General features: G+C 42.2%; 1 long non-coding RNA gene across 1 annotated transcript in view; it reads right to left on the bottom strand.

Moving 5' to 3' along the window:
- Nucleotides 1–703: 703 nt before the first annotated feature.
- Nucleotides 704–14,312, bottom strand: part of LOC136882123 (uncharacterized) — a 334,440-nt gene continuing 320,831 nt past the window's right edge. The window contains exon 3 of the long non-coding RNA XR_010861100.2: nt 704–766. This is a non-coding gene — a long non-coding RNA (uncharacterized lncRNA). The remainder of the gene's footprint in view (nt 767–14,312) is intronic.

The raw sequence follows: 14,312 nt of genomic DNA, 5'->3' as shown, positions 1-14,312 counted from the left end.
CCAGGTTCGATTCCCGGCGGGGTCATGGATTTTTACCTGGATCTGAGGTCTGGTTCGAGGTCCACTCTCGCCTACGTGATTAGAACTAAGGAGCTATCTGACAGTGAGTTAGCGGCCCCGGTCTAGAAAGCCAAGAATAAAGGCCGAGAGGATTCGTCGTGCTGACCACACAACACCTCATAATCTGCAAGCCTTAGGACTGAGCAGCGGTCGCTTGGTAGGCCAAGACCCTTCAGGGCTGTAGAGTGCCAATTGGGGAGGGGGAGTTAGTTAGTTAAAGTGATCCTCAGTGACGCTAACATACTGAAGCGAGTAACAAGTATAGTCTAGCCCGGACAACATTTCTGCTATGAGATTTGCATGAAGATTACGGGTACAGCCTACTAAAACGCCTAAATGTTATGTTACTCTCAATACATTAATAAAGAGCCGGCCAGTCAACACTTCCTATTAGTCAAATTACAATATAATTATTAGTTTACATTCCGACCTATTACTGCTTAAACATCCAAGATCTAGTCATCATGTCGTCATGAATTTCATAATTATTAAGAAAGTGTTGTAAATGAGGCGGTGTGGTGATCCCGAGCGTCTTCAGGTGGATTATAACATATTTACCCTTCACAAAATAATAGTCTCTGTAGGGAGTTATAAACTTGGACCGTTTCTGTCATTCTACCACATTCTGTAGATGGAAACTTACCTCAGGATGTTACAACAGCGTTCTGACCGCTGTGAGGGGCACTCGACTGGCAGATACAGGAACCTAAAACAAGACAGATAGAGTGAATTGTTACATTTGTGTTATCCCACAACCTAAGCGTAGTTTCACAGAATGTACATAAAGCCAAGAAAATGGTCTACATGAATAACATTCCGTACCACCCTCCAGAGTCTTAGAGTCCATTAGTGGTTACACCATATTTATTATTATTATTATTATTATTATTATTATTATTATTATTAACGGAAACGTTACAATTGGGAGATATCTCGGTAGTATCACAACCAAGTAAAAATAAAACATATATTACATGACAACAACAGAAGTAAAAAAAAAAACAATTCCGTGAAAACCTATTATTACAACGAAGTATATCGCAACAAGTCATTTCTGGCCATAGTTCACGCGGCCGCGTATAACGTAAGCACCTCGGCACGATAAGACCGCCACACTAATCCGTTGCTTACATGTCCGTGCTGATATACCCGCATCCGAGTCGCGCTACGTTACATATCCGCTGCAGCAACGCTCTCAAACAAAAACGTTTTGTATGCGCCATATACTTTGCTACTCATGTCAATTTGCAAATTTTGTTTTAATGCACTTTCCTTTTTTATAGCAGACGGTGCAGTAGTGAGTGAGTAGCCGAGCGCACCAATTCAAAAATACGAACTTTAACGCTTTCTGCAGGTCGGACGAATTAATTTACGAAAAAAGTATTCTGGCCATTGTAATATTACTGGCTGATTTTACGTTTGTGCAAAATATGCATAAGATCGGTGATTCCTCGGCACGCACCCTTCCCATTGTCAGTCCCACTGTTGATTTTGTCAATATGAAAGTTGCTGAGCCGTGTATATTAGGAGTAACACCATTACTAATGCAGCTAGTCCCGGGCGTGAAAGTGTTACTCATCTGATCAGTCGGTATGTACACTTCAGTGAGTATGGTACACTGATATGTAACAGCACCTTCTGGTTGAATGTACAGAGTAACTGGAAACTACCTTACACCTTATTTCCTTAGTACGCGTCTTATGTGACGAGTACTTCTAACAGCTGACGCCGAATCAGTTAAGAATCCAACCAGCGTTCGGGCACGAGGGAAAAAGAACGGCTGGTCATTAAGGAGTCACAGTCGTTACCCCTCCAGTCTAAGGGCTCGTTTAAATTGGTTGCACGCTTGCGCGAGTAAACGGGTGGTGCGAACTCACGCAAGCTTGTACCAAGAAACAAACTAATCTGATTAAGAAATGGAATCTCTCTGGCGGCTGTTTACACTATCCGCACATTGGTTGCGCGTGCCTGCTCGTGGTTGCACCACCACCTCAATGAAAGAAAATAATTTGTTTCTGGACGAAAGCGTGCTGCTCGTCGATTGAAGCTGCGAAGTGTCTTTAACTTTTTAAATCATTTCATTAAAATACTAGAATAATTTATTTTTTAAACCTTTTGATTTTTATAGTATTTCTCCGTTTGTATAATCATGTCCGCCTCTGTGGTGTAGTGGTTAGCGTGATTAGCTGCCACCCCCGGGTTCGATTCCCGGCTCTGCCACGAAATTTGAAAAGTAGTACGAGGGCTGGAACGGGGTCCACTCAGCCTCGGGAGGTCAACTGAGTAGAGGTGGAAGTGGTTTTCCGTGGTTTCCCACTTCTCCTCCAGGCGAATGCCGGGATGGTACCTAACTTAAGGCCACGGCCGCTTCCTTCCCTCTTCCTTGCCTATCCCTTCCAATCTTCCCATCCCTCCACAAGGTCCCTGTTCAGCATAGCAGGTGAGGCCGCCTGGGCGAGGTACTGGTCATACTCCCCAGTTGTATCCCCGACCAAGAGTCTGAAGCTCCAGGACACTGCCCTTGAGGCGGTAGAGGTGGGATCCCTCGCTAAGTCCGAGGAAAAAACCGAACCTGGAGGGTAAACAGATGATGATGATGATGATGATGATGATGTATAATCATACTCAAGTACAGAGTGGTCACAAACAACATGAGCCGAGCATATGGGCATTGAGCGTTGGTCATACTGATAGGTAATTTGAAAATAAATACGCCGGTATATCGCGCCATTGTTACTTTATCAGCTGCTGAAGTTATCCAATCAGATCGTTTCGCGGGCGAATTCAAATGTAGCTGAATCTGCACGTGGCTAGATCGGGCTTGAGAGTCATGACGAGAAATGAGCATCAAACACTAACACACCGTGGGTTTCATCCAGTGCCACCGTAACGTGCTTACTATGAGGCGAGCTTATAAGCAGGAAGGTCCTTGTTCAAGTTCCTCCCCTGCAGAAGTTTATATATTATATTGGCGCTCGTCATAAGCCATGGCGAAAAATGAGCATCAAACACTAACACACCGTGGATTTTATCAAATGCCACCGTAACGTGCTTACTATGAGGCGAGCCCATCAGCAGAAAGGTCCTTGTTCAAGTCCCTCCCCTGGAGTAGTTTATATATTATATTGGCGCCTGTCATAAGCCATGCGCAGATTTAACAACACCGCCTCGCAAAGCCCATCTGAAGCCACATGCGCGGCGATCTGATTGGCTAAATTCAGCAGCTGATAAAATGACAACGACACGAGATATCTCATTATTGTTTTCAATTATGTATCAGTACGACTAACCTTCTAACGCTCATACACCCGGTGGACGTTGTTTCCGACCACCCTGTGTATATAATACTACTGTAATATACTACAGTGCGATAGATATTTGAAAGCTAACTAAAATTACTTCATATACCAATTTAAAAGACCAGGTTGTTTAAAGGTTGTAGGTATTTTTGTAAAACTTTAAGGTTACTTCAATGTAGCAGCGAGCTTTTCTTCTGGGACACGCAAATCCTAAAATTTGATTTGATTGTAGGAATATTATTTGAATTATTTTTGCTAATTGTCTTACATCGCACCGACACAGATAGGTCTTATGGCGACGATGGGACAGGAAAGGCCTAGTAATGGCTTTAATTAAGGTACAGCCCCAGCGTTTGCCTGCTGTGAAAATGGGAAACCACGGAAAACCATCTTCAGGGCTGCTGACAGTGGGGTTTGAACCCACTATCTCCCGGATACCAGCTTACAGCTGCGCGCCCCTAACCACAGGGCCAACTCGCCCGGTGAGTCATTTTTTACCAGGGTGTAATAAAATATTCGAAAGCATCGTTCGGAAATTTCCAAAGATCTTTTCCGGTTGTTTCAGTAGTACAGATAGGGAAAAATACATTTGTATTCTCCTGTATCAGTAAAATTTCTTTCAGCCATTCTTCTCTTATTACAACCGAATCCATGACTAAAAACATTAGAATACCATGTTCCATTACAAAGCTCTCGTTGTGTTGCATACAGTATGGCGACTTCACAAACATGCAAGCCACTTGTGCACCGCTCACATCACCAATTACTCGTTGAAGCGTGCATCCAATGTAAAGGAACGATAAGACTTCCTCATGCCAGCGTTAGTGTCACGTTAATCACATAATACTCTCTGGTGTTGAAAGGGAAAAATGCATGCTAACATGTTTTGGAAGATCACGATATGTAAATCTTATGACGTTAACTGTAGTTTCTGCTGTATGCTTGTCATTTTTCAGTTATTTATGAGGCAATTAGCAGATGCAATGGAAGTGAATTTATAGCCATAGCAGAAATACCGGCTGAATGGAGGGACGAGTAGCGTCAATTTGCTGCGCACTGAACGATAACTACGTGGACGTCCATCAATCAGTTGGCTGAGTTGGGACTACAGTTCGCCCTCGGAGTTCCGAGCGAGTTCATCTTTCCAGGTCACAGGCTTATTTTTGCTACTTTCGGGAATTAAAACACGTTACTCATGACGATCTCATCTTTTGTCGGAATTTGAGTCTTTTCAAGCTGCACTTTCTCAGAGCGTTGTGGAGTATACATACCAGAAACTCTCAATTTTGTAACACAGTCTGGTGACCATCCGCCTCTGTGGAATAGTGATAACTGTGATTAACTGCCACCCCAGGGGGCCCGGGTTTGATTCCCGACTCTGCCACGAAATTTGAAAAGTTGTACGAGGCTGAAACGGGGTCCACTCAGCCTCTGAAGGTCAACTAAGGAGAGGGGGTCCGATTCCCACCTCAGCCATCCTCTAAGTGGTTTTCCGTGGTTTCCCACTTCTCCTCTGTGCAAATGCCGGGATGGTACCTAACTTAAGGCCACGGCCGCTTCCTTTCCTCCTCCTTGTCAATCCTTTCCAATCTTCCCATCGCTCAACAAAGTCCTGTTCAGCACAGCAGGTCAGGCCGCCTGGACGAGGTAATTTTCATACTCCCCAGTTGTATCCTTCGGCCCATATTCTCTCACTCCAGGGCACTGCACTTGAGACGGTAGAGTTGGGATCCCTCGCTGAGTCCGAGGTAAATACCAACCCTGGAAGGTCAAGTTCAACAGATTAAGAAAGAAAGAAAGAACGAAAGGAAAAATAATAATATTTGGTGACCAAATTCCCGTAGCTGAGTCTGGTATATTTTCCCGTTACTACTATTGGGCTCCTCATTTTCCTTTTTCCCGCCCAACCTCTGCTGCTAAATATTTAGTTCCTTTCCAATCCTGATAGCATTAGTTTTCCAAGGCCTAGGGAATCTTTCATTTTCAAACCCTCCGTGGCCCTTGAGTTTCTTTGTCGATATCTTCATTTTTCGATGTGTCCAACCTCCTCCGTGTTTCATGTGATTCCAGCAGCGTTAATAAAGGACCGTTACCCAATTGTACTTTCTCTTAAAACAATAATCACAACCACCACCACCTAAGACGGTCGCATAATAAGATCAGTGCTCACAATAATGTGTGATTGTTTAGTTTCCAATATAGGTGCTGCAATAAGAATATCCCGTGACTCTTCAATGATGGACGTTAATTTAATTTTCAAAACCAGAAGAACTGTAAGGGTTATGTTCTTCTTTGTAGAACGCATCGGAAAGCTGGTGTCACTATACGACAAATGCATAAATCGTTTTGGCGATTATGTGGAAAAATGAGTACGAATCTATTAAACTTTTGGTGATAAAATAATTTTGTTATGAAAATGTGTATTCTTATTACCCATCGGAATTTGAAAAAATATAGCTCTCATAATTCGTAAGATCTGACTGTAAAGAACGAAGAATTACTTCAGCAAGAAGAACTGTAACGATTAGGAACTAGATATTTCTCAATCATTTACTTTCAAAAATGTCACATTGCTTTCACTTCCAGAAGGTGAACGTTTAGGAACTACGTTCTTCACAGCATGTGACTGTGGATATCACTTTACTCTCAATGTGGAACTTCGTGACTACAAATTGTGGAACCTCTCGACGTCGCTCAGTATCAGGTGATCCGTACGCTCCTGATACTGTCGACATGATCACTACAAAAGCCTGTCGTCACGTGTTACAAATAGGATGCTCTGAGAACAATGAGGAGCTGTTAGGCTTCCTCAATAGCTCATCTGAATTCTCCACAAGCTGCAGTTACAAGAGGCCTGTCTGGACCTGATTACAGCGACAGTAATGTAACCTCTCTACCCACAGAGTGCGAGAGATTAACTCAAAAGCCTCAAGGAAAAACTAAACAGGCCCGTCAGATATAGACTTTCAGGAGGAAAGAAAGCCGTAAATTGTAAGTGAATGTGCAGTTCTTCAAATAGTATTTTTAATGGAACAGCAAATTTTTCTGTATAACTAGCTCAGATCAAATAACGATAATTCATTCCGTGTGTAAAAGTGTACAAGTCTGGTTTTTCTCAAACTGCATGTATAGTTGGGGACAAATCATGACGACCTCGCCTCACACCACTACTTTCCAGCGGCAGCTTGGTGTCTATTAGCGACTTATAGGATTTACTATCTCTGCTGCAGCCAGAGTTGCCAAATCGGCTACTGCACTCTACACGAAGAAAGAGTAACTACTACAGAGAGTAAGAAAGTGGTTTGGCAGCCTCTCCAAAACAAACAAGGATCGCTTAGAACCCGTTAACTCAGCAGGGTGCAGTGTGTGATTGACTACTGGCTCCCAGCTCCCTTCTAGGAACTGAGGCCGTCATGTTTTGTCCCCAACTATAACTATTTTCACTGAGACGCTAGTAGGAGCTCTTACTGTTTGTTTAGGTGTTTGTAAGACTTGTTTCGTTCTTGTTAGAGTTTTTAGGGGAAGAAAAGTTGGGAGGCGGGATGTCACGTGATAAATTATCGGCCTGTGATTGGCAGTTCCTACATTTTATCATATGCTCGGCGCACAACTAGAACATATTTGCTTTAGCTCACACCCACACTTTCATATCTTCAATATTTGGAAGATCTGTTCATTTATGTTCAGATTTCAGAACAGAAACTGATTCAAACATTACTGTTGTACCAGAACGAATGGTTACTTAAATATTTTAAATTTGGGACTTTTTAGGATTTGTTCGTACGCTACTCGACCGTTACTTAGTTGATATTTTGTTTATTCTACGTATAGGACATGTTAATGACAGCATTTTATTCTTTTAGCAGATCACCGGAATATTTTTTTTTCTGAACGAAAAGTATCATTTAATTTAACCGAACACTCAGAGAATTACGACGATCACTGTTAACTGCAATAACAAATGGAATATTGATTGGCAGTCACTGCAATTTTGACGTAAGAGGAAGATTTGTACCATTCTTCAGCAAACGTTTACATTAATATGTCAGAGATTTAGGTTTCATCCTCCTCCTGTGGATGGGAGTTGTTAGAATATCATCCACGGTATCACCTGCCTGCCGTAAGAGGGGCGACTAAAAGGGGCCCAGGGAACCTGAAATTTGGAGCGTAGGTTGGCGACTACGGTGCCCTTAGCTGAGTCCTAGCATTGTTTCCACTTATTTATGCCAGGCTCCTCACTTTCATCTATCTTGTATGACCTTCCTTGGTCAACCCTTGTTCTTTTCTGACCCCGACGCTATTAGGTATCGAGGGCTAAGGAGTCTTTCATTTTCACGCCCTTGGTGGCCCTGGTCTTTCTTTCGCCGATATCTTCATTTATCGAAGTGTCAGATCCCTTCCATTTATCTCTCTGATTAGTGTTAATAGAGGATGGTTGCCTGGTTGTACTTCCTCTTGAAACAATAACCATCACCACCAACACTTGGGTTTCATCCGAACATTTGTGTAACGAAATAGCGTACGTAAAAAATGTGTGACGTGATGTAACCTAACAACAGTAATTTTAGTGTTGTACAGGCCATGGACCTGTATATTATGGCCATCCATCAATATTTCACATGAAAGCCTGCACGGTTGCTAGGTAACATCACTTGACACGTTTTACTGAAATAATTCATCATTAGATTTTCCAGGAGGGGAATTTCTTATGTTAGTTTTTTCGTTCCGTCGTGCCCCCTTTACTCTTCATTCCTTTCTATCACTAATCATTCGGTGTTAATTTATTGAAATAATTTATTTATTTATTTATTTATTTATTATTTAATTAATTAATTAATTTCAATTTATAACCCGATATGAATAAGAACATGAATTGTATTGGGCGGAAGCCTGTTTGTTCAACAATAAATACAATACAATACAATACTCATTCGGTGGCACAACAATTCGGACCGGGCGAGTTGGCCGTACGCGTAGAGGCGCGCTGCTGTGAGCTTGCATCCGGGAGATAGTAGGTTCGAATCCCACTATCGGCAGCCCTGAAAATGGTTTTCCGTGGTTTCCCATTTTCACACCAGGCAAATGCTGGGGCTGTACCTTAATTAAGGCCACGGCCGCTTCTTTCCAACTCCTAGGCCTTTCCTATCCCATCGTCGCCATAAGACCTATCTGTGTCGGTGCGACGTAAAGCCCCTAGCAAAAAAAAAGAAAACCAACAATTCGGCCGACGAGAAATTCTGTTGTTACTAATACTAATACTAATGCTAATACTAATACTAATGCTAATACTAATACTAATACTAATAATTAGTGGCCTGCGACAGCAAATGATGCCAGTTAAAACTTCTAAAGTGCTCTTACTGCTTTCCTAGGAACTGTAGAATGTTTTACTAGGAATTTGACATTAACTTTCAATTGTTGCCCTTGATGGTTAAGAGAGTCGATAGGCTTACTCACATGCTATGGTTGTTTTGTCTAGAAGTGTCATGTAATTTTTTCTGGTTTCAAGCAATTGTTGGCTAAAACATCCTGTTTATTCAAAAGAATGTTAGTGACACCTAGTTTTAGACATTCGTCTTGAAATTTTGGTACTTTTAATATTGAAAAGAATTCTTAGCAGGCAAATTAGGGGTCCCCATACCATGAAATACCTAAAATTACGCAACTTCCTCAATTGTACCGAAACTTGAAGAGCTAAATTGCCCGGAAAGGTTTTAAATTTTATAGTGGTAGAAAAAGGCAAACTGCTAATCGATTGGATCGGATAACGATGGTTAAGAGAAATGATTGTAATTTTTAGGAATAAATCAAAAATATATTCTCATACCTTCTTATATTTTATTTACCTAAATTCGTAGCTCATATCCCTAGGATGTTTTCAACAGTGAGTTGCTTGAATGAAGGGGTAGAACTGTGAATTTATATCGAAAAATTTACCTCACCAGCGAGAGGTGAAGCAGATTCGCATACTGTTCTTTAGTCGGCATTTGCTTGGGAGAACAGGCACTCGACGAAACACTTCCACGCGTTCGCCTTTTACCACTGTGAATCAACGACTTGTCTATAATTATGGCGATACATTTGCCACTAAAAATGTTAACTACCCCTACGCAGAACTCGAATAAATCCATCTGCGCAGAACAGTGTACTGTTCGCTGACATTGACAACGTGTTTCAGACTGAGTAAGAATAATCTATTCTCGTGCCTCGGTAAACTTTTCAAGTAGCGTGTTGTCAATATGCTACAATGAGAGGAATTTGGCACCACAGGTGGTATGTTCGGATCTGAAAAGCCGCTGGTTCATTGCTGTGGTCAAAGTCGTATACCAGCACAGAGTCTCCAAACTCCTGCTAGCAGGGTCTAATTGCTAGCCTTTCTTGTCAGCAGTTGTGATATTCTGAGTATGGTAATGTGTTTTCGTGATATTATAAGTTACAAGATTGTGAGCGGCTGCAGGGTGACCTCGATAGTGTTGTGAGATGGACGGTGGACAATGGTATGTTGATAAACGGGGTTAAAAGTCAGGTTGTGAGTTTCACAAATAGGGAAAGTCCTCTCAGTTTTAATTACTGCGTTGATGGGGTGAAAGTTCCTTTTGGGGATCATTGTAAGTACCTAGGTGTTAATGTAATAAAAGACCTTCAATGGAGTAATCACATAAATATGATTGTTAATAATGTGTACAGATCTATGCACATGGTTATGAGGGTGTTTAGGGGTTGTAGTAAGGATGTAAAGAACAGGGCATATAGGTTAAGTCTCTGGTAAGACCCCAACTAGAGTATGGTTCCAATGTATGGGACCCTCACCAGGATTACCTGATTCAAGAACTGGAAAAAATCCAAAGGAAAACAGCCCGATTTGTTATGGGTGATTTCCGACAGAAGAGTAGCGTTACAAGAATGTCGCAAAGTTTGGGCCGGGAAGATTTGGGAGAAAGGAGACGAGCTGCTCGATTAAATGGTATGTTCCGAGCTGTCAGACGAGAGATGACGTGGGAGGACATTAGTAGACGATTAAGTTTGAGGGGTGTCTTTAGAAGTAGGAAAGATCACAATGTGAAGATAAGGAGAACAAATTGGGGCAAATATTAGTTTATAGGAAGGGGAGTTAGGGATTGGAATAACTTACCAAGGGAAATGTTCAATAATTTTCCAATTTCTTTGCGATCATTTAAGAAAATGCTAGGAAAACAACAGATAGGGAATCTGCCACCTGGGCGACTGCCCTAAATGCAGATCAGTAGTGATTCATTGATTGACAATGTGTGAGTGTTGAATAAAAATTTTTAACAGGTGCTGAAGATCTTCTTACCCGGCTTACTGTACTGAAAATCTGAGGTTAGCAATAAATCTTCAAAAATGAGATGAAGTTTGTATCTTCATTTGAGCTTCCGATATTAAACGGTACCCACTTTTTTCTATACGAACGAGCTCTGTAGAAGGAACTGCGGAGTACAGCAGTAGTAGACGCGTGCGGCACAGAGAAGGCAGGTGTAGTAGCACAAGAGGACTGAATATGTTGTTAAGTGGCAGCATATTGAGGCGTAAATCTGCTTCCTGCAGTTAAAACGCTTTACGTCACAAAATGCATTTTTTTAAGGAAAACTAAAATAATGACCATTATTTGTTACAGTTGCCCGAATTTTAAGGAAAACCTTCATACATTTCTTTTCCAAATATTTTTTCGACCTTTCAACAATCACTGATCAATTTTGATTACTTTTTTTAGAAGCATATTGGACCTGGTGCCTTTTACGTCAAACTCGTTAGCTTGTTCATTATTACACGTAAGAAATAGCGTTTTCACACTGGAAATGAATGCAAACATTGCGGTAAAAGAATGGTCAAAAGTCTAATTTCGTAAAAAATGGGCATGGTGTGATTTACCTCCGGGCCACAGATATTAGCAGCAATTGTTGAGACTCTTTAAAGGGGATTTTTTTTAAATATTGTATATATTGCGATATATTCCACAGCAGTAGCCTATTTTAAACTCGTGTTTGTTGCAGTGATTTACGGAAGCGGTATTTTAATTTAGTGTTCAGAGAAATGTATTGGTAAAATACAACCTGTGATAAATTCATAATTCTAGCCACGCTGGGATTAATTTTCACTACTACCACGTAAGAACCAAGTTCTCCAAATTCGCTGTATAGGAACCGTGCCAGGTCTGTTCCTTTGAAGCTCACCAGCCCTTCACTTGTTTACGTATTTATTTATTTATTTATATAATTATCTACTTATGTTTTGTCTCCTGGATTTTAATGGTCCGACTCCTTGGCCGAATGGTCAGCATACCGCTCTTCGGTTCTGAGGGTCCCGGGTTCCATTCCCTGTCGTTTGTTTATCTATTCAAACTTGCTTTACGCCACACTACCACAGTTAAGTCTTATGGTGACGATGGGAGAGGAAAGGCTAGGAGTGCGACGGAAACGGCCGTGGCCTTAATTAAGGTACCTTAACATTTGCCTGGTGTGAAAATAGGAAACCACGGAAAACCATCTTAAGGGCTGCCGACATTGGGGATGCAAGCTCACAGCTGCGCGTCCCTAACAGCACAGCTAATTTTCTCGGTCATTCTCTGTCGTGTGGGGATTTTTAATCGCTTATGATTAATTTTTCTGTCTCGGGGACTGGGTGTTGTATCTCTCTCAAGACTTGACCCTTCGTTTTCAGACAATACACCACACTACCAACCATCACAGTAAAACACAATAGTGATTACATCACTCCATGTATGTATAGGGCGTCAGGAAGGGTATCCGCCCTTAAAACAGGGCTAAATCCTCATGTGTGACGCGGTTCGCACCCACGACCCGACAGATGTGCGACTGGAGTTACCGTGGATATTTGAATCCTATGGGTGACGAACACGTCTAGGTATGAGGTGAGGTAGAGACAGGGTTAAACCCGGTCTCTACATAGCCTAGCCCTGTCGAATAAGAAGAAGGAGTATACTCTAGGCTTAACGTCTCTTCTGACGGATAAATCACTATCAACAGTGACATATGAGAACGGCGGAGAGGTTAGAAGTGAATAAAGCCTTTTGGCAGGTAATCTAGTGGTTAGAAATTGTATACCACCATCTCTTCTACCCTCCTGGCCAACATTGTGGTAGTGAACATTTTTACACCAATGGGGCTGGAACCAGCTAATCTCGGTGTGGCCACCAGGCAGCTTGCAATCACCCCATGGCCTGCAAGGTTCTCAGTATATACAGAGTACGGCCTCTCGAGGTATTACGTCATACCGACCACTGAGACAGAACAGAAGCAGACGAAGAGAAACCCACTTTTTGCACTGTAACTAGACCTTCAACGAGCTCCCTGATTTGTGACGTGCTTTCAAAAGATTAAAAGCAAATAAAAGTAAATAATAGAAGCAAAGAAAAAAAGGAAGCATAGTCATCTGTATTAAGGCCATGAAGGTTCGTAACCTGGCACTAGGTGGGACAGCGTGGATTCTTTTCTTCATCCGGGCTGAGTGAACCTTAGGGTCATGCGATTCTCTACTACCTGGTTGGGAATCGTAACCATGTCGTTTACTATCATATTGCTAAATGAAAGAGCATTTCCACAGCTCTGCTGAAGGTTTTCGGTCGATCCCGCATGAGTATCGTAATATGAGGAAGATTTGATATCTGTAGGTGTCACAGTTTCATTCTCCGGCTTCGGTTACGACACCCCCCCAACGGCGCGGCTTTTTACGGGTCCATCTTCAATCGAGGGGATCCACTTGTTACTGTTCCAAGGGAGTAGGAACCAGATTCCCTTTCACACCATGGGATCCTAACACAGTACTCTCGAACCCAATGGGCATAATATTTCTCCTAGGGCTTAGGACCGACTGTGCAGCGGTTGTTCACATGTCAGTGCTCCAGGCCATCGCTGTAATATTTACTACTACCTCCAAGGTCTAAATCCATCTGTGCTCACCTCCGTGCCTTTTCCCCTGCGTTGGTCAGGCAGGTCCTTGCCCCAGCGTTGGGGTGGTAGTGGATTTCTACTCGGCCGAGTGGTGATGCCGAGGTTGACGGGCTGCGCTCTTCCTCTCGTTTAGCATCGAAGGTCTGTTCATCCTCGTCGCAAGGCGAGGAGTGGTGTTGAAGATATTTGAAAATATGAACTCTTATTAACCTTTTGACCGCCAGCCTCATATGCGGTGTCCATGTCCTATACCGCCAAGGCCTAATGATCACTTTTTACATTGCAGTAAATTATTCGTAATAACTTCTGTTCAATTTATGTAAATTGGATGGTAATTTTTTTGTTTCGAAGGTACACCCTTCTTACACTGTTTACAAATGTATCTGGTCTTTTTTCCAATTACCACCTTGACAGCAAGTTCCTCAACTAAACTTGTTGTATATAGTCTTATTTAATCCAATACTAGTCCAAAACATTTATTATACATTATTAAAACGAATAAATAAGTTGAAAAGTATTTTTTCCGGAACGTCCGATCAATTGGCGTTTTTAGACTTAACCTCAAACGTCCGATGAATCGGACGTTGGCGGTCAAAGGGTTAAGTGGTCTTATTACTTTGATGTTCCGAAAAATGTTTAAACCCAAAAAGTCAGTGTCAAGGAAGATGGTATAAAATGAGTCACTAATGTATAAGGGTGTACTTTAAACTTAGACTTAAGGGACTTCCGTTCACGCGACGTATTTCATTTTTCATTCGAACCAGAAGGTACAGCAGTAAAGTGAACAGCTGACGTCACTCTACAGTCTACTTCGTTCTCTACCACTCTCACAAGAGAGTTTCTAGCAAAACCACGTTTACCGGGCGAGTTGGCCGTGCGCGTAGAGGCGCGCGGTTGTGAGCTTGCATCCGGGAGATAGTAGGTTTGAATCCCACTATCGGCAGCCCTGAAGATGGTTTTCCGTGGTTTCCCATTTTCACACCAGGCAAATGCTGGGGCTGTACCTTAATTAAGGCCACGGTCG

The sequence above is a fragment of the Anabrus simplex genome, chromosome 1 (genome assembly GCF_040414725.1).
Source record: "Anabrus simplex isolate iqAnaSimp1 chromosome 1, ASM4041472v1, whole genome shotgun sequence".
NCBI lineage: Eukaryota > Metazoa > Arthropoda > Insecta > Orthoptera > Tettigoniidae > Anabrus > Anabrus simplex.
This window is presented reverse-complemented; position numbering and strand designations above follow the sequence as displayed.